The following is a 15862-nucleotide window of genomic DNA, read 5'->3' as shown; positions in this document are numbered from 1 at the left end:
GGAGGAAAGGAGACCAAAGGGGAGGTAGAAAGACAGAGGGGGGGAAGAGAGAGAGAGACAGAGAGAGAGAGATACAGAGAGACAGAAAGAGAGAGAGAGAGAGAGAGAGAGAGGGAATACAGTCCCCAATAGTATGTTCCTTAGGACTCATTCCCTCAACTGGGTCCGACCTCCTAAGTTTCCATCACATTCCAATGGCCCATCAAGTTATAAACTCATCAATGGAGATGAGAGTCCTTGGCTAAGCTTTGCTCAAAAGCCCACCTCTGCTGCATCATCAGAGATCAAGCACTCATATGGTGCACATTTCACAACCACACTCTCACCGAGAGGCTCAGGAAGCCAGAGCACCAGATTAAGCTATGTCCAGACTCTTGATCTACAGAAACTGAGATAATAATTACACACTCTTTAATGCTGCTAAATGTGTGGCCATTTGTTTTGCAGCAATAGAAAACCAACACAGCCAAGTGGTTGCAGTTGTCATTCTCATCCCATTCTGTTTTTGCCCTTCTTGAGTTTACCATTAACCATAAGTCAAATTCACCAAGCCTCTCCAGCCTTGGCCATAATCATAGCCCAGCTCCTACGACTCTCTGTCCCATTATCTTATTCTTGTTCATACTATCAAACATTATCAGAAAAGTGACCAAAGGGTCAAGCCTGTTGATGGCTAGCCATGGAGTTAAATCTGCCAGTCAGCAGCCCTTCATCATGCTCCAAGCTTTCGGCAACATCACTTCCTCTGCTTTAACTCTCAAGCTGCTTTTAGCTTCTAATCTTTGAATTGGCAATCCTTCAGTTTTTTCAGTGTCAGAAATTTCCTACATCAAACCTTGTGTGTTTGAAATACTCTCTGTGGCCTCTGCTTTCCTGACTGGCTTATTCCTCTTTCCGAACGGGCTTCAACTTTTCATAATAACCGAGAAGTTTTGTGATTAGCTATTAATAGTTATAGATAGTAGAAAAGCCTGGAATCCAGGTCAGCCCTCTGCACTACACAATCCTGGGATCATACAGACAGAATGTGTTCCAAGGTTTGTGAGCTGTTGGACAGACCTGATGCCCACAGGCACTGTGAGCTCTGACCTTCATCTCAGAGTACTGCAACAGATTAACCCTTTGCTGTCTTGAGAAGTCTAAATTGCCTATCCTCCAGCAAAACACTCGGAGATTAGGCACTTGTCCAAACTCCTCTCACATCTCAGTCTGCAATTTCCTCTGAACAAAGCGATTGCGCTACCCTTTCACAGGGGAAGATTAGTTTTCTCGGTCTGGTGACAGGAGCCAAATGGGAGGTGAGGTGTTCTGCCTGCTCACCACCATCTGTTAACATAACCCTAAGCGGCCCTCAGGTTTGCTTGGCTGGCTCTGATTAGGGCTGCCAATGCCTCAATTGCTTGTCTTGTGGTGTGTGTGTGTGTGTGCACTCTGAGTGCACCCCACATTCCCGCTTAGTCTGGAGAGAACATATCCAAGGTGCTGGCAGAGCATGTGTCCAAGAAGGAAGGTGATGATGACAGGTAAGGAGAATGAGCACTGGGCATGGGTTCTGCACATTTGGGGTGCTTCTGTTCATATGTTATCCTCAGTCTGCCAGGATGTAAGGAATGTGGGGCCTGTTGGGTTTCAGTTGAATTCAACAGAACCATGCTTTCATACTGTTAAAAATATGTCTTGACAACTCAACATATTCCTCTTTTGAAACCCAGGAGGGACCTGATCCAGTCATGGAACCAGGTCAACATCCAAGGCAAACGATTTCCTTTGGATCCACTCAGATGAAAGGAGAGGAAAAGGACAATGACCTGTCCTTGCCCATGACAACTAAGCCATCTCGCGTCTATATTTCCTGACAAAGGTGAAGTGAACATCATCATCCATGGCAATGACTTCTTTTCAAATCATTTTATACCACTAACATGACAAGAGAAAGTCAAGACCGCCAGGAAATTCAGTCCTTTTAGATGTCTGCATCAAAGATAAACCACCTCAAAGGAATTAGCTAAGTGTCTTCATAACAGTGACTTAAAGACATTGCTACGAGGTGTGTTAATGAAAGACTCATTGGTGTTCAGCATTTATCAAGTGTCCAAAATTAGAGTGAGCTGCCCTGTGATTTTAATTAGTGTTAACCCAGTTAAGGTGGCAGGTAGCTACTGGGATGCAGGCAGACACCTCTATGTGCATATCATTTATTGGGGGACACGCTGAGGACCAAGTAAGTGTGATGAGGCCCTTCACGAGAAGGTAGCATTAGAACTGGACTTCAAAGCAGGGAATGCTTCCTCTGGGAAGAAAGAGCTGCACACACAAGGGGGTAGAAGCTTAAAAGAATAAAACACTTTTCCAGAATAGCAAATAGTCTACCTTGTCCTTGATGAGAAGAGAGAGGTAGGTGGGGGTCTGGTGCTGAAAGGCAAAATATCCAGTAGAAATGGAGAGTTATTAAAAGCTTTGGGGGAAAATTGTGACTTGATTATTTTTAAGTTTTAGAAAGAAAATTCTTGGAGCAGTGGACAGAATGAAAGGTAGAAGGGAAGGTCAAAGGATTTAGGAGATATTTCAGTAATTCAGTAATTCTGGTAATTCTACACTCTGATCACTTCTATGCTTTTTTTTTTTTGGGAGGGGTCCAGTCGTGGGGCCTGAACTCTGGGCCTGGGCGCTGTCCCTCAGCTCTTCAGCTCAAGGCTAGCGCTCTACCACTTGAGCCACAGCGCCACTTCTGGCTTTTTCTCTTTTGCTTATATGGTGCTGAGGAATCGAACCCAGGGCCTCATGCATGCAAGGCAAGTGCTCTACCACTGAGCTACCTTCCCAGCCCCACTTCTATGCTTTTATAATTCCAGAGAGTTCAGAATAAGTGTTGCTACCGGTTTTTGGCCTAAAGGCATAAGGTGTAATCAGATCATCAAGACCATTGTGGTACAAATAAAAAGGGGTTTACAATGGCTTGATATCATATGCAGAAGTAGTTTATATTTCTGTGATCAGTGGTAAAATCTCAAGCAGTTGGGCATTGGTGGCTCATGCCTGTAATCCTAGCAACTCAGGAGGCTAAGATCTGAGAATCACAGTTTAAAGCCAGCTTGGAAAGGAAAGTCCTTGAGATTCTTTTTTTTTTTTTTTTTGTCTTGAGATTCTTATTTCAATTAACCACCAACCAAAAAAAATGCTGGAAGTGGAACTGTGGCTCAAGTGGTAGAATGCTAGCCTTGAACACAAAAGTGCAAAGACAGCACCCAGGTACTGAGTTCAAGCCCCAAAACCAGTACCATTGGCCCTGTCATTTGGGACATAACTAATTTCAGAGCCCAGAGCAGTAAAAGGAAATGTTAAAAGGTAGAAGAGGATGAGAACAAGTGCCCAGTTTTCATAGGGCCTTGCCAACCCCAGTGTGGGGAAGCACATTTCTTGATGTGGAATGGGATAGAAATGAGAAGAGTATGGGGGGAGGGGTTAGAAGAGAGTTCCCATACCCACCTGTGAGTCATAGCCTACATCTCTGAATATATAATATATAATAATATAAGCTCTAGAGTCAGTTTGTCTGGTGGTAACAGAATACTAATTCTTCAACACTTCTTTCATCATAAAGGTGTTTAAATTCCTTCCTTTTAATTGTCGGCTAGATATAATAACTTACTTCTTTTTTTTTTTCTTTTGTTGGTCATGGGGCTTGAACTGAGGACCTAGGTGCGATCCCTGGGCTCCTTTTTGCTCAAGGCTAGCATTCTACCACTTTGAGACACAGTATTTCTTCCAGTTTTCTGGTGGTTAATTAGAGATTAGAGTCTCATGGGGACTTTTCAGCCTGGACTGGCTTTGAACCAGGACCCTTAGATCTCTACTTCCTGAGTAGCTAGGATTAAAAATGTGAGCCACCAGTGCCTGGCAAGGATGGCTTACTTCTGATGGAAGAACCATAGCATATCTTCTTCAGCACTAGGTCATGAGACATCACAATCTCCTTTTGCTCTCAAATCACTTATCTAGGCAAGTCAGCTGTCATGTTAGAGGGTACTCAAGTGAGAAACAGAGGACCCTAGCCAACAGACATGGGACTGTACCATCTTGAAACAGAGGCTGCAATCCCACACAGGGTTTCAGCTAACTGTAGCCTAGGTACTTAGGGGGCTGAGATCTGAGGATTGTAGTTCAAATCTAGCCTAGGCAGAAAAGTCCATGAGACTCTGATCTCCAGTAAACTACTCATAAAAATCCGAAGGTGGTACTGTGGCTCAAGTGGTAGAATGCTAGCCTTGAACACAATGAAGCTCAGAGGCAGTGCCCAGGCCTTGAGTTTAAGCCCCAGGACTGGCAAAAAAAAAAAAGAGCTTATATGACAACCCAACCAACCTACTCACGTATGCCTGTCTCATAGAAACTGCAAGAAAATATATTTGTTGCTTTAAAACTACTAGGTTTAAAACAGTAAAGGGTAATTGTTGCATCCTTGGTTCAAATCCTGGCTCTGTAATGCAATGTCTTAAAATTTCAGTTTCCCAAATTGTAAAATAAAGACAATGGGATACACATCGTAGTGTTGATGTAGGACATATATAAATTCAAATAATCCTACAGGAGTCCTTTGACTCGTTATACATTACTAAGAATCAAAAAGACCTGTCTAGTTATGTGCAGTCAATAATTACAAAGCACAGATAAGCACTGACACCTAGCTTAGCTGGAAATACCTAAGTGACCATCATGTCCGAAGAGGCAAGGTAGCCTCTCTGGACCAGCATCTCAGCAGGGGTAACTGTGAGAGAGTTATGTAAGAGTTCCATCACACTCTCCTAGTTTAACCTCCCTCATCACTATAACCACCTTTATCCCATAGGTAGTTGGGAAATCAACTATGTGGGGATTTTATCTAATGGTTTTGTCCTCTTCTTATGGCCTCCTGGGCATGCCTACCTCTGAGTAGAGGAGAGCTTGACTCCAACCCTTTCATATGACTGAGTAGCCCTAATATTACTCCAGTCATAAGAATATCATGTTATTTGTAGAGAAGGATGGATGGTATCTCTAAGGGGCATCATTGCCAAGGTGCAGCTTGATTGTAATGTGCTCTCAGCTCTGTAGGTTTCTGAAGATGGGAACACAGTAGGACAACCCCTAACTCCCTTTGAATGTCTTCCTTAATGAGCATACCCTCCACTGGAAATGGCAGATGCCAAGATGAATGGATAATTTTATCCAAGCAATATAGGGTAAACTGAGGCATATTCCTGACTCTGAGAAATGAAGTTCTGGGGAAACCCTAGGGATGTATAAACTGAACCGCAAGCCTGGCTGAGAGCTGAAGAATGAGGACATATCAGTCTCTGACTGCCTTTCAGCCCCACAGAGTTTTAAAAAGCTGGGCAGAGGACACCAAGTGGTGTGGCAATGTTAGGGTGGCACTCCTGGTATTCCTAAGTTGGGCCTGAGCACAAAGACTATCCCAGAACTTTCTTGCTGTGCCAGAGGGTCAGGGGCCATGTTCATAGGTAAATCCAGTTTCCTAGTGATCATTACCTTAGACAGAGCACTTGCCTAGTGGTAGGCCTTCTTCTATCAGCATGGACCTCAGTGTCTCTGGCATGTAACTGAAGTAAGAAGCCAGGGACTGCCCACTTCTGCCTCTGCCTCCAGTCTAATCCATATCAGATCACCTCAGCTCCTCCTTGCTCATAGACCATAAAGAAATACTATGGGATGGGCTGAAAAAATTGGGAGCAAGAGGGGAGTGGGTAAAGCAACAATCTTCTATGATAATAAGCATTTGTATAAGGATTACAAACTGAGACAAAAAACAAATCCCAGCAGGCAAACAACTTTTTAGGCATATACTGGAGAAAGTTTTACATCTACCCACAAAGGCATGTGTAAAAAGAATTCTGGGGGCTGGGAAGATGGCTCAGTAGCAAAGTGCTTGCCTTGCATGTGTGAGGCCCTGGGTTCCACATAAGCAGAAAAAACCAGAAGTGGCATTGTGGCTCAAGTGGTTGAACACTAGCCTTGAGCTGAATTGCTGAGGGACAGTGCCCAGGTTCAGAGTTCAGGCCCCATGACCAACCCCATATATATATATATATATATATCACAAAAACATAGAAAATGGATATTGCTGGAGAAGAGAATGACACTATGACTGACTCTGTCTGGGACACAGGTATCGGATTTTTGCCACGAGAAGCAATGAATGCATTGTTTGTGCAGTTAAAACAAATTTAAGATACATCCACAGGATTGTGGATGAATATACCAGGGTCATATTTACCCAGTTCTTCTCAAATACAGCAAGAAAATGCAGCAGATTTCTTTCTTCCCAGTTGACAAAACGTCCCTCCCATCCTGCATTCCCCTTGCTTCACTTTCCGAAGGGCAGGAGAAGGGACTGGATGACAAATGATAAACTTTCCAATCAGTGCTATCTCGGCCTCTGACAGGTTAATGGTCTCTTCTGAATAGCTCAGTCTGTCTCGAATGCAATCTTTGTCTCTTCATAATTTCCTCCCGCTGCCTCTGCCTCTCTCAGATGTGGTAGCTAGGTGTCTGCAGGTTTCCATTTCCCAGCCATTGAAAAAAAATATATCTGGTCTTGATCTGTCACTGATTACCAGACATCCCATGCTGTGAGGGGATTTGGGCTCTAGCCATGCATACTCTGGGCCTCATCCACACCACAAACATCACTGTGTCCAGAATCCCTCCCTACACAGCAATGCATAGGCCACAGGGGCCAGAGCAACTGCCAGGGTCTCATCCATCACAGCCTGTGCTCAGCTTCATCTTTGCATCTGGTCTGCCAGTCTGGAGTCAGAGTAGGCCTGCTCTAGCCTGAGTCTGATGGTGGTACAGCCTGCTCCACTCTCTTCTTATTCTGAAGCTCCCAGACATCTCTATGTATCTGCCATCTGCCTTCCGACTTGTCAGGTCAGGTGCCTGGGGTGGGGAGGGGCCCTGGAGTCCCTTGGTTCCTCTTCCATCATGCTGCTCTCCTCTGTACTCCACTCCAGAATAGGATGAGCTACAGCTTCTTTTACTCCCCAGCACTGAGCCCCTTCTTTCTTGAATGCTTGGCCTGAATGCATTTCCTTCTGCTCCAGAAATGCTACAATCTAATGTGGCTGGCTCTCTGGGTCATCTCAAAGTAGGAATTACTGGGGACAAAAATCTAATAACTGGGGGTCAGGGACTCCTGCCTGTAATCCTAGATAGTCAGGATGAGACTTGAGGATCCCAGGTTTAAGCTAGCCTAGGTAGATAAATCAGAGAGACTCTTATCTTCAATTAACCAATAAACGCCTGGAAGTATGGTTTAAGTGGTAGAGAACTGGCCGTGAGTGGAAAAGCAAGAGCACGAGGTTCTGAATCCAAGCCCCAGTACTTCACAAAACAACAACAATAATGAAATCATTAACAATAAAAAGTATAACTAGCATCCAAATCCATGAATAAAGCATTATTTGGAGACAAACACTTGCATGTTCCTCCATAGCTTCTTAATAGCAGTGCATGGAAAACATGTAGGTAAGTGCCTAATTCCCAGGTGCCTTGGTGACAATCTTATTCTTTTTATTTTATTTTAATCAGTCATGGGATTGAACTCTGCCTGGGTGCTGTCCTCAAGCTCTTTTTGTTCCAGGCTAGCGCTCTACCACTTTGAGCCACAGCACCACTTCCAGTTTTCTGGTGGCTCATTGGAGAAAAGGAGTCTCACAGACTTTCCTGCCTGGGCTGGCTTTGAACCTTGATCCTCAGATCTCAGTCTCCTGAGTAGCTATGATTACAGGCAGGAGCCATCCGCACCAGGCAACAATCTTTACCTTTATTTTTACCCTTAATTTTAGCACTCTCTGAATAAGAATGTGAACCACATATGCCAGAGGTGAGATTGTGAATAGTGATTTCAAAGGAGCCCAACTAGCAACCCCCAGTAACGTTCCCTGGTACATCCTGTGAGCATCCTGCATGCATGCCCACTTACTCACACATAGCTGCCTGCAGAGCATGTCTGCCCCACTTTGGCTCAATCAAAAGGTCTCTGCACACAAGAAACCAACTCCACTTCTCAACCCAAAGTCAAAAAGGGGAAGTGTTCTAGGAAAGGGAAGGAAGGACTGTATTCCACAAACCTCTCTGTACAATTCGATTATCCCAGCCCCCCCAACACTGCCCTCATTTCCTTTCCAGTCACAAGTGCCATTGTGACACCAATCACTGCCCATCTTTCTTGTTTGTATGCTTCAAGTCTAGCAAGTGGCTGAGGATACTGTTCCTTTTATACTTTGGAACAGCTCAGGGATTCCTTGTTTAGATTTCATAATAGCTGAATAGCAATAGGTCATTTTGTTTATTTGTTCTTTTAATTACCCATAAGTAGTTGTTCAAAGAGGATTCAATTCAACAGTCAGTTTATAAGTACAATGCAGCTTAATCAATGTCACTCCTTTCTTCATAAAGTGGAGCTGTCACTCAAGTGGTGTAGTGCCATCCTTGAGCAAAAATGCTGAGGAACAGTACCCAGGCAGAGTTTAAGCCCTAGTACCAACACGTGCATGCGTGCACACACAGACACACATTTTGGGTGACACCTTTCTGTATTTAGAGACTACCAAGCCAAACCACAAAGGGACTGGGTGGGGATCAATGTCAAGGACCAAGGCCGTCATCTCTTCAGCCTCTAAGTCTCTTTCCTACTTGAACTACAGGAGTTCTAGGATGCCTAAGCAGTTCGATAACAAAAGAGGGCTTTGTTTACATGGGATGTGATGAGACACTGACCTGGAATAGCAAGTAGGCAGCGGGACCCTAGCCTGTGCCTGGCAAGTTTAATTTTTTGGATGCAGCAGAGGTGTTTGCAGTCAAAAGTAATTAATCTCTTCTTGAAGTGACAGGTGGTTGGAATGGTTTCTTTTACATTCAGCAAACACACACAAGGTCCAGAGAAAGAAGGCTTCATGTATAGAAGGAATCAGTCATGTGCAACAGTTGGGGCCTAATTCCTTAGAACTCAAACAGGAATTAGGAGAAGAGACTCGGCTTTTGCAGTCTCTTCGAAGGGTTCCAGGAAACATGTTTTAAAACATGTCTTAAAATATGCCTTAAAAATCACAAGAAAAGTGACTTTTCTTGTCAAATTCCTCCCTGGTAGAAAAGTCAAAATACACTCATTTCAAACATTTCATTATCATGTTAGTGGGCAGCAGGCATGGACTGATCCAGGGTTCATGTTATATAGCCCTCAGCCTTCTTCCTCTTTCTCTACTTCAGTTTTACTCTCTCTGGGTTGGCCACTTTTTACCTATCTTTATTTTGTTCTCTGTGGGTTGGCCTCTTTCTCACTTAAGCTCTTCCCTAATGGTTGAAAAAAAATCACTAGAAGATTCAGGAGCCATAAATGTACAGATTCAAATTCAGTTGAGACAGAGACATACAGAGAAAAGTCTTGGGGCTCTCTGATTGAATGAGCTTCAATCAGAAGCCAGCCATGAACCAATCATGATATCTAGGATCTGCTTGAGCTGCAATTGCATGTCCCACCCTGGCCAGAGAGGGGAACAACCATAAACAAAAGTGGAGTGGTTGCCAAGAGACCAGGAATAGGGCATGTGGATGCCAAAGAAGGAAACAACCATCCATTTAGAATCACTAATATATAAAGAGCTCCGGTTGTGTGCAGGAAATTTTCCATTGTGTACATCATTTCTCCTCTGAACCCCTAGCTAGCTCTATTTTATAGATAACACAACCAAAGGACAATGCAACTGGAGGACTTTCCCCATGACAATCAATTTGTGAGTGGCAAAGGCATGATTTGTTTTACATGATTTTAAAAATTACCTTTTAAGTAGTCATACAAAGTAGTCTCAATTAAACATGTCAGTTTATGAGTACAATGCATCTTAATCAATGTCACCTTCTCCTCATCTCTCCCAACACTATTTATCCACTCAAGTTATCCATTTTCACATATGTACATTGAATATTATGAGTGCATTTGCCCACCCTTCCTCTCTCCATCTGTCTACCATTCCCCACCCCCTCTGGAAAACACGTGTTTCCATTTCTTCTTACTCATTGTGTTAAACTGTAAATGCATTATTCAAAGGAGTGACACTGTTGGAATATTCCCTGTTATAGCATACTTTAGTCAATATGTTTGTGATGTTTGCATGTGACCCTGTGTATGTGTTCATATATGTTTATAATTTAGAACTAACCTCCACCTATGAAAGAAAACATTTACCCTTGGTCTCTCCGAAATTGACTTACTTCACTTAAAATATATTCCCCCCCCCAAAGGAACCCTATTGCACTGTCAGTGGGAATGTAAACTAGTACAACCACTCTGGATGGTAAACTGGGGATTCCTTGACAAACTAAACATAGAATTCTCTATACCACCCTTGCACATCTACACAGAACATGACAAGTCATGCACGGCCATGCACACTGCTGCACTATTTACAACAGCCAAGTTATGGAAACAGCCAAGATGCCTGACAATAGATGAGTGGGTCAAAAAAAAAAGTGGTACATACATACAATGGAATTTTGTTCATCCATTAGAAATAATAATATTATGTCATTTGCAGGGAAATGGATGGACCTAGAACAAATCATGTTAAGTGTGGTAAGTCAAGCTCAGAAAGATAAACAGAGCCTGTCTTCTCTCATATGTGAAATCTAGATCTAAATTACGACTGGACATGATAACTTATACAGGACTCTAGGCATTCACAACTAACTGTCAGACTAAAGAGGAAACTCTTAGGGAGGAACCCAAAGGTGTAACTCCTCTGAACATTTAAAACGTTATTTATCAAAACAAATTTCAGGAAATGGAAACAGAGTTGGTTTTTTTTTGTCGGAAGTGGTAGTGATGGTATTAATGTTTGGGTTTGCTTTTGAGGGCGTTTTGTCTGGGGCAGGGAGAGGGCCAAAAAGGGAGTCTAAAAATGGAGGGAGGCAGGGTGAACAATGCAGTCATGGAATTCAATATACACTATGCAACCTGTGAGCAAGGAGGGAGGGGCAAACTAGGGGAAAGTGAAGGAAAGGGTGACATTGACTAGAAAGAACTGTATTCATAACCTGACTTATGAAATGGTAACCTCTCCATATAACACCTGAATAACAATAAAATCATATTTTTAAAAGAAAAATAAATTTTTCCAGGTCTATACATTTCCATGCAAATGACAATAGTATTCTTCGGGATGAGTAAACATCCATTATGTATTTTCTTGATCCATTTGTCTGTTGTAGCACCTGGGCTGTTTCATCACTTGGCTATTGTGAATAGTGAATGAACACGGATGTGCAAGTATCTATACTGCATCCTGACTTGTAATCTTTTTGGATAAATTACCAAAAGTGGTTATCACTGGATAATAGAGTAGTTCTAGTTTAGAAATTTGAGGAAATCTCCAAATGAAAATGGCAGGATTTAAAGCCAATGTTATGCTCTGCTTATACCATCACAGCCTGTCCTAGGCATTTTGAGCTATGTCATGCAGATCATCTGAGATACCTGAAGTCAAGGATCTTCCCAGTGATTGGCCCCAGCAAGCACCTTTGCTCTGTGCTGCAGTTACCTGATAACGAGTTTCCGTTCATTTGCATAGTGAGTTTAGTCAGGGTTTTCTGTCACTCAAACGGAGAAGAACCTTAAGAGATACAATGATCACTTTTGGAATGTGAACGTGAACTTGCAGAAAGTCAAATTGTGTAGCCACCATCCGTCTTTGTTCAGCTCCACACCACCAGCTGTGGACAGACACATCAGTGAGTTCACATCCATCTGCGGAAATAATCGCTTCTTTTCCAAGTGAATTTTTTCCACACCATCACAGCCCGGATTTGCGGTGGCTCTCATACCTACTCCAGTGCTAAGTCAGGAAGCATCTTATCTTATCTGGACCAGACACAGCTCCTTCAGGGAGCTATCAGGCATTGCCAGATAAAATACCTGCTAGGAAGGACACCCTCAGCTAGAAGCTACCAATGCATCTATGGTTATGGTGAGCGACTGGAGGTTCCCTCTGAGGGAAGGAAAATCTGCCAGGTGAGTGGGCAAGATGAACCACAACCGACCCGTCTCCTTTCAGTATCCAAAGCATACATCATCAAAGCCAAGGCAAGCAATGTAAGCTCTGGATCCTGAGTCCAGCAGTTTCATCTGCAGCTAAAACCCAAGCAAAGTCTTTCCTAGGACAGCACTTGGTTGCCTATCCTGGTTGCCTGAGAGGACCCAACCTTGTGCCCATGTGGTTCCTCTCCACTGTGATCACCTACCACCACTGCCCTTCCCACGTGCAAAGGAAAAGGTCACTTCCTGCACACACCCGTGTGATGGGGTGTATGCCTACCTGAGACTGCTTGGCCATCTTCTTCTACCACTTTGTGGTTAATACCTTTAGGAAAACTACCCATATCAGCAGTACCCCCCCACCCCCGCTTCTCTCTCATCTAGTTAGTGAGTCTCTGAAAGAGGGCTTTTCTTAACCTGAACTGTCCATTTGACTCACCTGTGAGTTTTGTCCATGAGATGTTCTCACTGACTCCCCAATCTCACCTCTGATGGGATACTACGGACTTTGTTCCTGTGACCCACAAGAAGGGTTCAGTTCAAATGAGACCAGGTAGGGCTCACAAGCATCCTGCACCTCGCTTGGTTTGCAGCCATAAGCAAACAGTGGAAAATGTGCAAAAATGATGTGTGAAATTAATCTGTTAAATTATAGGAAAGGAAAACAGATGCCATCCTTAACCATTCACCAAGGGGGTAACTCTAAATGTGATGTGTGACTAGGAACTTCCCAACTAGGTAAGCCCTGAAAAGCAATTTTGTGACTGCAAGAGTAATTGTTGGTTTTTGTTTGTTTGTTTGTATCGGAGTTTGCCCACTACATACTTGTATCTGATGTTTTGCTGTTGGAATACTAAAACTCTGCCAGTATGATCTTCCCCAGTTCTCGAAGGACTACTCATTTAAAATTTAAAAAGCTTTAAATTTTTTATCAAGGCTTGGTTTACTTGTCATAAGAAGAAATGCATTTTATATCATAGCTTATAACTGGCAATTTAGAACTGCTTTTGGTGAAACATATTAACTCCTCCTCATGCAAGCCTTCCTATGTCCAAAAAGGGACTACAAGGACAAAACCCCACATTCTTCCTCTATTTAAACCTAAAGCTCATGTCTGTATTGCAAAGATAGCCTGAAATGGTTGCTTTTTTTCTTTCCATGGCATGTCCATGTTACATTTATAAATTTCCTTTCTCTGCCCTTCACCCCTACTGGTGGGTGATAGCTGACCTGACATGTAGGACCCTGGGGTGGATCCCCTGGCCTGAAACCCCTGTTTGGCAAGCTCAGAGCACTCATCCACATGTATGGAATAACGCATACCTTTGTTATATAGGAGAGGGTCTAATATTTTTGATGCTACATTTTCTTTATGCTAATTATGACTCTCAAAGAGTTTATGAAACTGGGACAAAGTAACTTGAGATCTTAGTTTATATCTGTCTAGCTGTGTTTCTGATACAGAAGTTTTTGTTGTTCTTGCTAGAGATGGGCAGAGCCTACATAGTCCTTCTGGTTCAGCAGTGGGCAGAGAACACAGGGTTACAATCCTACAGCAAGTAATGCCTGTTTAGTGTTGCAGCTTAGGATAGACAATATCTGCCAGGGTTGCAACTCTACGGCTGAGCATCCTTGGGTTCTTTTCTTTTTAATTTTTTTTATTTTCTTGTAAAAATGCTGTACAGAGGGGTTACAGTTACATCAGTAAGGTAATGAGTTTATTTCTTGTCAAGCATTGTTACCCCCTCCTTTGTTTTTCTCCTACTATCTCTTCCCTCCCCACTTCTCTGCCTCCTCCCAGCCCCAAAGTTGTAAAGTTCATTTTCAACACAGTATCTTTTGAGTATCATTGTGGCAATTGGTCATCCTGTGTCCTTGTGTCAGCATTTTGTTATTTCCCTTCCCCTCCCCAAATTGCATAAATGTCTATACAGGACACAAGATACCAAAATCAAATACAGTGACAACAGGGATATGCCATAGGAGAAGAACATGCAAAAGAAACAACTTAGGAGCTTTTTTTAGACAGATCATACAAAGATACTTTTTCCTAAGGAAGGCAATTAATACATTATAAATGCAATCCAAGGGAAAAGAATAGTGGACACAAACTCCTAAGTTGTGGTTAAGATGTTGTATTTGTTGTTGTGATACTGTTAAATAGATATCAGACCAAACTACTTGACAGCTAAAGCAGATTGTTTTAAGTAGGGAGAAAAAGTCCCAAATCAGAGTGTTTGTGTTTGCTTAAAGATGACATTCATAACACAATATGCTTTAGGACTGGCCTGTTTCTTGATTGTATACCAGGAAAACAATTAGATTTAAATCTGTGATGTTCTTTCTCTTGGTGGTCATGAAAATTGTCCTGTGCTCTTTGTTTCAAAGTAAAAAAAAAAAAGAAAAAAATGAATAGTACATTAAAAACAACAAAAACAAAGAAAAACTGCTTGTGTCCATATCTTGAGGTTCATTTCACTTAGCATCATCTTATATGGCCATATGTACATAGCTTTTCAGCTTTTCTGCTCATCTGGTAAGATTATCCTAGACATATACTAATTATTGCAAATAATGGAAACCAGGGGACCTATATTTCTTTGGATCTGGCTTACTTCACTTAATGTAATTTTTTCCAAGTCTTTCCATTTCCTAACAAATAGGGTGGTGTCATTCTTTCTGATGGAAGCCTAGAATTCCATTGTGTGTGTGTGTGTGTGTGTGTGTGTGTGTGTGTATCACATTTTCTTGACCCATTCATCTACTGAGGGGCATCTGGATTGGTTCTATACCTTAACTATGGTGAATAATGCTGTGTTAAACATAGTTGTGCTGGTAACTTTAGTATGGCCTTGTTTGTGATCATTGAGGTAAATGCCCAGAAGTGGGATTGTTGAGTCATTGGTGAGCTCTAGGTATAGTCTTTTGGGGAACCTCCATACTGCTTTCCAGAGTGTTTGAACAAGTTTACATTCCCACAAACAGTGTAGTAGGGTTCCCTTTTGGCCACATCCCTCCAGTATCTGTTGTTATTAGATTTCTTGATTATAGCCATTCTAACTGGGGTGAGGTGGAATCTCAATGTGTTTTGATTTGCATTTCTTTTTTGGCCAAAGAAGTTGAGCATTTCTTCATGTGTCTCTCGGCCAATCTTATTTCCTCTTCAGAGAAGTCTCTCTTTAAGTCTTTAGCCCACTTGTTAATGGGGCAGTTGTTTCTTTGAGGATTTATTTTTGGGGGTTTTAATTTTTTGAATTTTAAGTATATTTAAATATGTCTGTCGTATAGCTAGTGAAGATCTTCTCCCAATCTGTGGGCTTTCTATTGATCTTGCTAGCTATGTCCTTTGCCACACAGAAAGCTCTGCAGTTTCATGCAATCTCATTTGTCCAACCTTTCTTGGCCTGTGCCAAGGATCCCTAAAGTTTCTCCTATTCTGTCCTGTAATGTTTTCAGGGTGCCTGCTTTTACTTTGAGGTCTTTGATCCATTTGGAGTTGATTCTGGTGCAGGATGATATATAAGGATCTAACTTTAGTATTCAACAGATGTTTAACCAATTTTGCCAGCACCATTTACTGAAGAGGCTGTCTTTCTTTCATTCTATTTTTTTGGCTCCTTTATGGAAAATTGGTGGCTATAGGTCTGAAGGTTCATTTCTGGGTCTTCACTTCTATTCCATTGGTCCTCAGGTCTGTTCTTGTGACAGTACCAAGCTGTTTTGATCACTAGGGTTCTTTTCTTTTTTCTTCTTTTGTGCTAGTAGTGGAGCTTG

The 15862-nt window shown here is 42.4% G+C and overlaps 1 long non-coding RNA gene across 1 annotated transcript; it reads right to left on the bottom strand.

Annotated features, from left to right (window-relative positions):
• Positions 1–1803: 1803 nt before the first annotated feature.
• Positions 1804–14284, bottom strand: LOC105983440. Its single transcript, XR_001174942.1, has 3 exons — positions 14197–14284; positions 12943–12947; positions 1804–1813 (listed from the first exon to the last, which is right to left on the bottom strand). It is a non-coding gene; the product is annotated as an uncharacterized LOC105983440 (long non-coding RNA).
• Between the last annotated feature and the right edge of the window lie 1578 nt (positions 14285–15862).

The sequence above is a fragment of the Dipodomys ordii genome, unplaced genomic scaffold (assembly GCF_000151885.1).
Source record: "Dipodomys ordii isolate 6190 unplaced genomic scaffold, Dord_2.0 Scaffold19, whole genome shotgun sequence".
Taxonomy (NCBI): Eukaryota; Metazoa; Chordata; class Mammalia; order Rodentia; family Heteromyidae; genus Dipodomys; species Dipodomys ordii.
The sequence above is the reverse complement of the archived record's forward strand: the minus strand, read 5'-3'. Positions and strand labels throughout refer to the sequence as shown.